This window comes from Cebus imitator, unplaced genomic scaffold, assembly GCF_001604975.1.
Source record: "Cebus imitator isolate Cc_AM_T3 unplaced genomic scaffold, Cebus_imitator-1.0 Scaffold39, whole genome shotgun sequence".
Lineage (NCBI taxonomy): Eukaryota > Metazoa > Chordata > Mammalia > Primates > Cebidae > Cebus > Cebus imitator.
Genome location: NW_016107354.1, coordinates 8813385 through 8825542, shown reverse-complemented (window position 1 = coordinate 8825542; position 12158 = coordinate 8813385). Strand labels below are relative to the sequence as shown.

General features: G+C 41.6%; 1 pseudogene; it reads left to right on the top strand.

The window, feature by feature from the left end:
- Positions 1-1281: 1281 nt before the first annotated feature.
- On the top strand, positions 1282-2060 carry LOC108302198 (annotated as a pseudogene).
- Positions 2061-12158: the final 10098 nt, after the last annotated feature.

The window sequence follows — 12158 nt, the reverse complement described above, 5'->3', positions numbered from 1 at the left end:
AGACAGTGAATCACGTGAGCAGGGATTTCCTTCTGCCCTGCCATACTATGTCAGTTTATGACCTTGGATACAACCCTTCTGCTCCCTGGGCCCCCAACTGTCACAGCAAGGACTGCAGAAGACAAACATTCCTACAACCTTCTCTTGCCATAGACCCTTCCTCATTACTTTTGCCCTATGCTTCCCTACCACCTTGATTCACTGCTTTATTTACGTTACCTATGTGATGCTTAGTGTGAGCTGGGGCATGTCGTAAGTGCTTACATGAACGAACTCATGAAGTGGGTACTACCGTTGTTCCTTAAAGATAAGGAAACCACAGCAGAGTGAAGAACTCACCCACTGTCTCACAGCTGGTAAGTGTGGTGCTGGGAGTCTGACCATGCATCTGTCTTCAGAGTCCATTCTCTTAACTATTATGCTATGCTGCTTCCCTGAACAATTTTCTTTAAATAGATTCACTTTTTTTAACATCATTTTAAAAGACCATTAGGACCATTAATTGAAAACCTATATGACTTGCCATAAATAGAAGAGACATTAAAATGCATGACTATTACATTTAAAACCCAATATTCCTCCAACTGACTCCTAAGATCATCTCTCAGATCACTGGGGACACCTGGGGAGGAAGCACTAATGGCCTTTCTGACACTTTAGGTACCTGCAGGCCTCCCAGGAAAAAGCTTGGGGGCAGACAGCCTTCATGCCTCTCTGGCCCTCCTCTCATGACTACAATAGTGCCACTCAGCAACATGCAAGGTAAAGGCTTCAAGGAACTTGGCTGCCATCAGCCTGGGGCTTCAGTAACTCACCTGCCAATCCCTGGGCATGAAGCACCCACTCAGGGGCTAGTGACAGCCTAGCCAGAGGCTCCCTTTGCTCTCTGCTTTCTGGAGTGACAACCCACTGGAGGCATGTCCAATCCCTGCCAGAGTAATGGACAAGTCTCCACTGTCCCCAGTGATGCCAGCAGAAACTGCAGGGGCAGGAGGTGGGGCAGGTATGGATCCCAGCATGACTCCCGGGCTTCTGCCAGGAAGGTATTCTGAGGATAGCAATCTGTGAATTCTACCAGTCATGCCCCTGAACTCGCACCAGCACTTCATTAAAAAAAACAAGGCTTGATTAAACAGTTGCAGGCATAGTGGACTTATCATCTTTCTGGGTCTCAGCCTCTTCCCACTGCATTTGCTCACTTGCTCTGAACTTCACAAAGCCCTAACTGGCTATACCTTCTTCCATCGCACCTGCCTGTAGTCATGTCACTGTGACTCCACCATGTTCAAGGTAAGCCTGGTCCAGGGCTCCACCCTGAAGAATATGTTGGAGGCCCTCAAGGACCTCATCAGTGAGGCCTGCTGGGACATTAGCTCAAGCAGCTGAATGTGTACAGCATGGACTCATCCTGCATCTCCTTGGGGCAGCTCACCCAGCACTCAAAGGGCTTCAACATATGCTGCTGCAACTGCAACCTGGCCATAGCCATGAACCTCACAAGTATGTTCAAAACACTAAACTGTGCTGGCAGTAAAGATGTCATGACATTTGGGGCTGAAGATAATGCAGACACCTTAGCACTAGCACTTGAAGCACTAAATCAGGAGAAAGTTTCAGACTATAGAATGAAGCTAATGGATTTGGATGTTGAACAGCTTGGAATTCCAGAACATGAGTACAGCTATGTAGTAAAGATGGCTGCTGGTGAATTTGCATGCATATGTCGAGATCTCAGTCATATTGGAGATACTGCTGTAATTTCCTGTGCAAAAGATGGAGTGAAATTTTCTGCAACTGGAGGACTTGCAAATGGAAACATTAAATTGTCACAAATAAGTAATGTTGATAAAGAGGAGGAAGCTGTTACCATAGAGACGAATGAATCAGTTCAGCTAACTTTTGCACTGATGTACCTGAACTTCTTCACAAAACCACTCCATGCTCTTCTACAGTGACACTTGGTATGTCTGCAGATGTGCCCTGTGTAGAGCATAACATTGCTAGTATGAAACATTTAAAGCAAATACTACTTGCCTCCCAATACTGAGGATGAAGAATGATCTTAGACATTCTTAAAATTCAAGAAAATAAGCCTTTCAGAACTGCTTCTGAGATGTATTTATATACTGAAGTATTTTCTGTCACCAAATTTATGCTTCTGAGTACATATGTAGGTATAATTTTCTGCACTTAACCTATTTTTCTCTATTCTCTATAATTTTTTTATTATTATACTGTAAGTTCTGGGATATATGTACAGAACGTGCAGGTTTGTTATACAGGTATACATGAGCCATGGTGGTTTGCTGCACCCATCAACTTGCCATCTAGGTTTTAAGACCCGCATGCATTAGGTATTTGTCCTAATGCTCTCCCTCCCCTTCCTCCCCACCCCCCAACAGGCCCCAGTATGTGTTGTTCCTCTCCCTGTGTCCATGTGTTCTCATTGTTCAATTCCCACTTATGAGTGACAACATGTGGGGTTTGGTGTTTGGTGTTCTGTTGCTGTGTTAGTTTGCTGAGGGTAAGGGGTTCCAGCTTCATCCATGTCCCCGCAAAGGACATGAATTCATCCTTTTTTATGGATGCATAGTATTCCCTAGTGTATATGTGCCACATTTTCTTTATCCAGTCCATCATTGATGGGGACTTGGGTTGGTTCCAAGTCTTTGATATTGTGAATATTGCTGCAGTAAATATACGTGTGCATGTGTCTTTATATAGAATGATTTATAATCCTTTGGGTACATGCTCAGTAATGGGATTGCTAGGTCAAATGGTATTTCTGGTTCTAGATCCTTGAGGAATCGTCACACTGTCTTCCACAATGGTTGAACTAATTTACACTCCCACCAACAGTATAAAAGCATTCCAATTTCTCCACATCCTCTCCAGCATCTGTTGTTTCCTGACTTGTTAATGATTGCCATTCTAACTGGTATCTCATTGTGGTTTTGATTTGCATTTATCTAATGACCAGTGATTATGAGCTTTTCTTCATATGTTTGTTGGCCACATAAATGTCTTCTTTTTGAGAAGTGTCTGTTCGTATCCTTCAACCACTTTTTGACGGGGTTGTTTGGGATTTTTGGAAATTTGTTTAGGTTCCTTGTAGGTTCTGGGTATTAGACCTTGGTCAGATGGATAAATTTCAAAGATTTTCTCCCATTCTGTAAGTTACCTGTTCACTCTGATGATAGTTTCTTTTGCTGTGCAGAAGCTCTTTAGTGTAATTAGATCCTGTTTGTCAGTTTTGGCTTTGGTTACAATTGCTTTTGGTGTTTTAGTCATGAAGTCTTTGCTCATGCCTATGTCCTGAAGGGTATTGTCTGGGTTTTCTTCTAAGGTTTCTTTGGTTTTAGGTCTTATGTTTAAGTCTTTAATGCATCTTGAGTTAATTTTTATATAAGATGTAAAGAAGAGTTCCAGTTTTAATTTTCTGCATATGGCTAGCCATTTTTCCCAGCATAATTTATTAAGCAGGGAATCTATTCCCCATTGCTTGTTTTTGTCAGGTTTGTTGAATATCAGATGGTTGTAGATGTGTGGTGTTGTTTCTGAGGCCTCTGTTCAATTCTATTAGTCTATATATCTGTTTTGGTCCCAGTACATGCTGTTTTGGTTGCTGTAGCCTTGTAGTGTAGTTTGAAATCAGATGGCATGATGCCTTCAGCTTTGTTCTTTTTGCTTAGGATTGTCTTGGTTATATGAACTCTTTTTTGGTTCCATATGAAAGTTAAAGTCGTTTTTTCTAGTTCCGTGAAGAAAGCCAATGGTAGCTTGATACGGATAACATTGAATCTATAAATTACTTTGGGCAGTATGGCCATTTTCATGATATTGATTCTTCCTAACCATGAGCATGGAATTTTTTTCTATTTGCTTGTGTCCTCTCTTATGTCCTTGAGCAGTGGTTTGTAGTTCTCCTTGAAAAGGTCCTTCACTTCCCTTATAAGTTGTATTCCTAGGTATTTTATTTTCTTTGTAGCAATTATAAATGGGAGTTCATCATGATTTGGCTCTCTGTCTATTATTGGTGTATAGGAATGCTTGTGATTTTTGCACATTGACTTTATATCCTAAGACTTTGCTGAAGTTGCTTATCAGCTTAAGGAGATTTGGGGCTGAGAAAATGGGGTTTTCTAAATATACAATTATGTCATCTACAAAGACAGAGAATTTGACTTCTTCTCTTCCTGTTTGAATACACTTTATTTCTTTCTCTTTCCTGATAGCCCTAGCCAGAACTTCCAGTACTATATCGAACAGGAGTGGTGAGAGAAGGCATCCTTGTCTTGTGCCAGTTTTCAAAGGGAATCCTTCCAGCTTTTGCTCATTCAGTGTGATATTGTTTATGGGTTTATCATAAATAGCTCTTATTATTTTGAGATATGTTCCATCAATGACTAATTTATTGAGTGTTTTCAGTATGAAGGGGTGTTGAATTTTATGGGCCTTTTCTGCATCTATTAAGATAATCATGTGGTTTTTGTCATTGGTTCTGTTTATGTGATGGATTATGTTTATTGAATTTCATACGTTGAACCAGCCTTGCATCCCAGGGATGAAGCCAACTTGATCGTGGTGGATAAGCTTTCTGATATGCTGCTGGATTCAGTTTGCCAGTATTTTATTGAGGATTTTCACATCACTGTTCATCAGGGATATTGGCTTGAAATTTTCTTTTGTTGTATCTCTGCCAGGTTTTGGTATCAGGATGATGCTGGCCTCATAAAACGAGTTAGGGAGGATTCCCTCTTTCTCTATTGTTTAGAATAGTTTCAGAAAGAATGGTACCAGTTCCTCTTTTTGTACCTCTGGTAGAATTCGGCTGTGAATCCATCTGGTCCTGGGCTTTTTTTGGTTGGTAGGCTATTAATTGCTACCTCAGTTTCAGAACTTATTATTGGTCTATTCAGGGATTTGACTTTTTCCTGGTTTAGTCTTGGGAGATGGTATGTATCCTGAAATTTATCCATTTCTTCTAGATTTTCTAGTTTGTTTGCATAGATGTGTTTATAGTATTCTCTGATGGTAGTTTGCATTTATGTGGGATCAGTGGTGATATCCCCTTTATTATTTTTTATTGTGTCTATTTGATTCTTCTCTCTTTTCTTCTTTATTAGTCTGGCTAGTGGTCTACCTATTTTGTTGATCTTTTCAAAAAACCAGCTTCTGGATTCATTAATTTTTTTGAAAGGTTTTTTTGTGTCTCTATCTCCTTCAGTTCTGCTCTCATCTTAGTTACTTCTTGTCTTCTGCCAGCTTTTGAATTTGTTTGTTCTTGCTTCTCTAGTTCTTTTAATTGTGATATTAGGGTGTCAATTTTAGATCTTTCCCACTTTCTGATATGGGCATTTAGTGCTATAAATTTCCCTCTTAACACTGCTTTAGCTGTGTCCCAGAGATTCTGACACGTTGTATCTTTGTTCTCATTGATTCCAACGAACTTATTTATTTCTGCCTTAATTTCATTATTTACCCAGTATTCATTCAGGAGCAGGTTGTTCAGTTTCCACATAGTTGGATGGTTTTGTATTCTCTGTAATTTGTTTAAAGAATAAAGTCTAAAGTCAAATCTGGTCTTGTTAACCTGAACTACTTTGCCTTACTTAGAGATACATCTTATAATTTTTACAATATAAAGGGGTCTTGACTGTAAATTCAATTTTAAGAATTGTTTTTGAATTTAAATAAAGTTACCTGAATGTCAAATGTCACAGGGCAGTGCTTTCATTTGGACCAGGACTGTTGCAAGTATCTACTGAATTCTCAACTAAAGCTACCATTTCATGTAAATGTTTTTTTAGTCTAGAGCATCCTGGTGAAGGTCAAAAATACTTCAAACACAGTAGGTTACCAGTTATTGGGGGGGATCCGTCAAGCTTATTTTGTTCTTATTCTAACTGTGCTCAAGAAACAAGCAGGGAGAGTAAAACAAATCCTACGTATTTCATCATTTTGTCATTTCAGTTAGCAAAAATTAATACTCTTCGGAAGCCTAATGTACCGAAAGTCTTGTGGACTTTATAAGACTATATAGGTTGCATTTCTTTTCAGCCTGGGGTGTCTTTTACAAGAGCTTTGGAAGTTTCAGTAGATGTTTGATGGGGCCTGAGGACTACGGTTGTGAAAAAAATTCTCTAGTATAAGTATCCCTCTTTGTGACTTCACTCCCTTAAAGGATGAAGATGTCTTAAATTCCATGGATGTTGGACACAACCAAGAAAGCAAAAAGGCCCTGAAATAGTAAAGAAAGGCTTTAAAACATCCCCAGTAACTGCTGCAAGGTATATTTTGTGTTTAGTAGACTAAATGACTGATTTCTTTCTTGTATTACTTAAACCGAGTTATAGTTACTAGACATTACAATTAACTTTATTAAGTAGCTGATATTCATTTGCCTACAGTGTGCCTGTGAGTAGGGAAGGAGGGCTGCAAAGGGGAATTTTTTGGGGTGATGAAAATATTTTATCTAGATTGGTGATGATTCCAGGAGTGTATGCTTTTTTCAGAACTCATCCAATTGTACTTTATGTGTGTAAATTACACTTTAATAAACCTAACTTTTAAATAGCCAAGGTTTTTCTTGCATTGGCACTGGAGGGGAGAAAAGTGAGGAATTGGCACAAAACAAAACAGCCTTCCATGAAATAGTTTAACTTGGAGCACACATTCACTTGGGGAAGATGTTTGGGGAACCAAATTATACATGTGCCACTGAGCAGCAAGCTGGAGGCTCGGGGGCATGCTTGAGTAACCGAGGTAAGAGAAACTGAGCTGGAATCCCCAAAAATGAAGTATGAGTCCTGTCTCTATCACTTGGGCAAATGTGTGTGTGAGACCTCCTCTCTTGGTCTCCATGTCCTCATCTCTAAAATGAGGATAATATCCTGGGCCCACCCAGCTCACAGGGCCATTTTTTGGGACTGCATGAGAGGGTGGCTCTGAACATGCCCTGGAAGCAGTGAAGCTCCCTGTGGATGGGGGCATTTGAGAGGATGAGAAATTAACCACCCTCACCAGTGACACCAAACCTGGTGTCAGGGACCAACGCAGCTGGTTTTAGGGTCTGCCCTCTGAAAGTAAGGGAGTAGTCCTGCCCACTTCCATGGCAGTAATAACTTGTCAAATGATGTATTATTTGAGCCATAAGATAACCAGACTCACAAAAGGGCAGAATGCCAATGAAATAAAATCTTTGTTTATGCAGGAATGGAAATTTTTTAAACTCCTTGTTTTGTTCTGGAATAAAATATGTTTGATTCCCATTGCAACTAGTTTACTAAGTAAAATTTGGCCAAGAGGCATTGGAGGGGGTGGTTCAGGGAGGCAGGGAACCACTTTAGTTCAGCTGGAAATTTCAATAGATGACAGATACTTGGTTCAGTTTAGGTTCCAAGCAGGAGGGTCGTTTGCCCAGTTTGGGTTTAGAGGCTGTTATATTTGCAGTCCACTGGCCTTTTGTAATGGGGTTTGGCTGAGCAAGTGACATTCATCATAATGTGCTTTTTTCAGTATGTTTGCAAGTCAGAATCCATTTGATGGATGACATTCAGGTTTGGCTGTAACCACTAAGAGAATAAGCTGGTACAATGGCTTACCCAGACACAGAGGGGGCATCTATCCACCGCTTCATTCATTCACTCAACAGACATTTGTTAAACTCCTACTGTGCTAGGCTTTCTCCCAAACAATCGGAAAATGAGGATACTTAAGACTTAGTTTCTGATCTCAAGGAGTCCATAGTTAAGTGAGAAACAAGCCCGCAGAGAGATATACTACCATTTGTGATGTTAACAGTTATAGTCAACACTCACACCAGGAGCAGGACAGGGATGAAAAGTCCAGGCATCAGTTCATGCTTCACAGAGGAGGTGACCCCTGGTCTGGACCTCAAAAGATGAGTAGAAGTTCACCAGCTAAATGACACTGCATTCTGATTCTTATTTGTTTACTAGTGAATGGGTGTATTTATTTCTGCATATGCATACACACATACATACACACACAAACGCCATTAACTTTGTCTTCTTCATTGCTAACCAGTGAGAAAAACTCAGCAAGAAAAGGATCATTGATATCTGATATAGTTTGGATATTTGTTCCCACCCAAATCTCATATTGAATTGTAAACTCCAATGCTGGAGGTGGGACCTGTTGGGAGATGTTTGGGTCACGGGGGTGGATCCCTTAAGGCTTGGTGCTGTCTTTGTGATAGTGAGTTCTCATGAGATCTGGTCATTTAAAAGTGTGTGGCACCTACCCCTCCCCCCGCCTCCAATTCTCTTTCTCTCTCACTCCTGCCTTCACCATGTGGTATGCCTGCTTCCACTTCACCTTCTGCCATGAGTAAAATCTCCCTGAGACCTATCCAAGAAGCCTAGTAATGTCAGCACTATGTTTGTACAGCCTGAAGAACAGTGAGTCAATTAAACCTCTCTTTATAAACTACCCAGCCTCAGGTATTTCTTTATAGCAACACAAGAACAACCTAATACAATATCACACATAATCCTTCTTCCCCTGACAAGCCAAGGCCCTGGGATGGGCTGAGATGACAGCTACAAGCAGGGAAGGCTACTTGCAGTGATAGCAAATAAGCAAAGAAAGTTCATTTCAGATTCTACTGGCTTACGATGGGTAGCCCCATGACAGCCAAATAGCCTTGACTTTGAGGAAAAGCAAGAAGTCAAAATCCTAATATCAGTTACTATCAAGACAAAAAGGTAATTATGGCACTTGGTCTGCAAGTATCAAGGAGCTAAGTAACGTATGACCTTGCCAAAGGGCAGGGATTATGTCGTGAGGATGTGTTAGGCACTTGGGCTCTACTACTCAGTATCAGAGGAGCTGGGGAGGAGGGAACTTAATTCTCCCAGCAAGCAGGGAAGGCTAGCAGAGGCAGCATATTCAGTAGCCAATGGTCCAAGGCGACTGCAGACAAAAAGATTAGACTTGCCTAACTGTTCAAGGTGCAGAACAACTCCCGAGGAAGACTCATTTACTTCAGAAAAGACAGCAGAGAGAAGGAGCAAGGATGAGGGAAGAGGAATACATGTGTTGATTCTGCTCATACTGGCAGGCAAAAGAGCCTCCAGCCAGAAAACAAGGTGATGCAGAGACACTGGCTGAAAGTTGCTCATCTGGGGAAAACTAAGAGAGAGGTGACATTCAAAAAAGGTAAAGCATCAAGTGACAGCATCAAGATGAATTTGTAGATTTAACTGACCATGAAGATGCACCTTCTAAGTAAGCTAAGTCCCCTAACCAACCACTCTTCCTCTTAAATGGTCACAGACTAGTAGCTGGCAGGGGCTAGATAGGCCTCCAAACCAAATCCCTCATTTCATACTAGAGGCATCAGGGGTAGTAAGAAGATCAATGGACTGTGATCAAAAATCCTTCCTCTCACTAGCTACAGTATCTCAGACAAGACACCTCAGCCTGTATGCTGCAATTTCCTCAACAGGAAAATGGGAACATTAAGATTGATGTCATTTGAATGCTGTGAAGACTAAATAAGACATGCGAGAATGCATCCTAAGGGTGAGGTGTATTTTTGGCATGTGAACATACTATGGTTCCAAGAGGTAGTAAGACCAAGAAATCAGCAAATAGGATGCAGAATTAGAATTCCTGACACCTCAGGTGGTGTTCTTTCTGCTAGGCCAGCATGGAAAGAGCTTTGATTATTTCAAGGGTGCAAATCTTGTCTCCTAGGCAAGCTTCTGTGGGACAAGGATTATGTATTCTCCATGCCCCTCTATGGTTCTTGGTACTTAATAACAGCAGCCAACATGTATGGAGGCTTTACAGTGTGCTGGGCTTTGTTCTAAGTGATTTTCATGTGCTAACTCATTTTATCCACATGTCAAATCTATGAGGTAAGATAGTATTATTACCATCAACTCCATCACTACAGATGAGGAAACAGCACTGGTTAAGAAAGTGCCCAAGATCACACTGCCAGTAAGTTGGTGATATTTATTTTCAAATCAAGGCAGTCTGACCCAAAAGCTCTGCTCTAACCACTATGAGGAGAAGCACTGATGTCAGAGCTGGCTGTGTTATCCCAGGGAAAAGGTGACCTGCTTGGATGTAGAAGACTGGCACAGAGCTTACACACGCCAGGGACCCAATCGTTGTTTCCCTTGAATTAATGGAAGTCCTGCAATAAAATAACTTGCCATGTGCAGCCCTGGTGCTGGCTTCCTGCCATCAGGATGACCCGAAAGTACTTCTATTCTTTCTGCCCCTCACATAGGACTTGAGGAAATTTGACTTGAAATGCACTGGGCCCGAACTTGAACCAACAAGGAGAAACATTCAACTTTGTTGATAGTCAGAAACCACACATTAGAATTACATACTTTTAGGCTGGGTGCAGTGACTTGCACCTGTAATCCCAGCACTTTGGGAGGCTGAGCTGGGCAGATTACTCGAGCCCAGGAGTTCAAGACCAGCCTGAGCAATGTGGTGAAACACAGTCTCCACAAAAAAATACATCAATTAGCCAGGTGTGGTGGTACATACCTGTGATCCCAACTACTCAGAAGGCTGACGTAGGAGGACTGCTTGAGCCCAGGAGGTCGAGACTGCAGTAAGCCATGATTGTGCCACTGTACTCCAGCCTGAGCAACAGAGCAAGACCCTGTCTCAAAAAATAAACAAACAATGACCTACATACTCTTTTCATCTATCAAATTAGAAAAAAAAATTAATGATACTATTTAATGCTTTAATGCTGGCAGACGTGGGGTAAAACTGGTATTCCTAGACTCTGGTACAACAGTATAAATTGTACTTCTCAGGAAAACAGTTTAGCCACATATAGTTGACTCTTGTTATTCACAATGGTTATATTCTATAAATTCACCGCTAACACCGAATTAGTGAATTCTGAACCACTGCTTCTATGGGAGACAGGGTTAGGCTCCTATGATCCTCTGGTCTCATCTTCACCAACCAGTCAATGCAGAATATTGTTTTATGTGTGTTTCTGTTTAAAGACAAATCATTTAATATACTATACACTGCTGATTCATTAACACTGAACTCACAGCCAACAGCACTGCAACTCAGGCCTGAACGATGCTCACACACACATATCTTCTCTATAAGGCACATCACAGCCTTCTTGCACTTAGAAACACAAGACAACACATCAACATGATGATAGGGGGTCATTTTAAACAGCAGAATCACCCACACAAAGCACAAAAATGCAAAAGCCATAGCACTAACTAGACCGTGAAAAGGACACTCGTTTAGAACTGAATCAGGAAGGCAAGTGTCAACTTGCTGGACCTCAGCTGGGAAAGTGCATGACAGGCGCCTCACTTGCTCCCACAATGTGCATGTCCAAGAATCACCACCAAAGCACAGCCAGCATTGATTTGGGAGTTACAAATAAATGTTAGCATGCAAATTAATTCACAAACTCAGAATCTGTGAAAAATGAGGAACAACTGTATATATTAAGAACCTAACAAGCCTGTGCACATTGAAAGGCATGGGTGACAGAAATCTGCATTTGATTTCACAAGCACCTTTTGAACTGATCTTATTTCAGCTGAAAAAGATCCATCTGAGTCTAGAATAGGGACTTACCAGGTAAGAACCACTGTTCAGTTCAGGCTGAGCATTGCAGCAAGGAAAGTTAAAGGCCCTAAGCTTGGATTTGGGGACTGGAAACATCATAAAACCAGGCACAGGCTCCCCTCCCCATCACCAACTCAAGGCCCTGACCTCCAGGGAGAAAGATCCCACCAAGAACCAAGCCCCTCAAGTGTCTGCTGAACCCATAGTTCTAGGGATAGCCAGGAGGACAAAACCCCTTCTCCTGCTCTGACTTATCTCTGCCCCTCTGCACCTCTCTGACTTGTTTGTGGCACACTGGCCTCCTTGCTGTTCCCTGAACACACAAGGCAGGATATGGTCCCACCTCAGGGCCTTTGCACTTGCTGTCTGCTTCACCTAGAACACTCTCTAGACATTTGATGGGCTCCCTCCCTACGTCTTCCCTCTCTGTTCTGTGAGGCTTTCTCTCCCTTCTCTGCCTTCCCTGTTTTGTCTCCATAGCAATTATCACCACCTGATGATCATTTGTTTTGCTTGTTCACTGATTATCTCTCCCCCATGTAAACTAGGGAGAA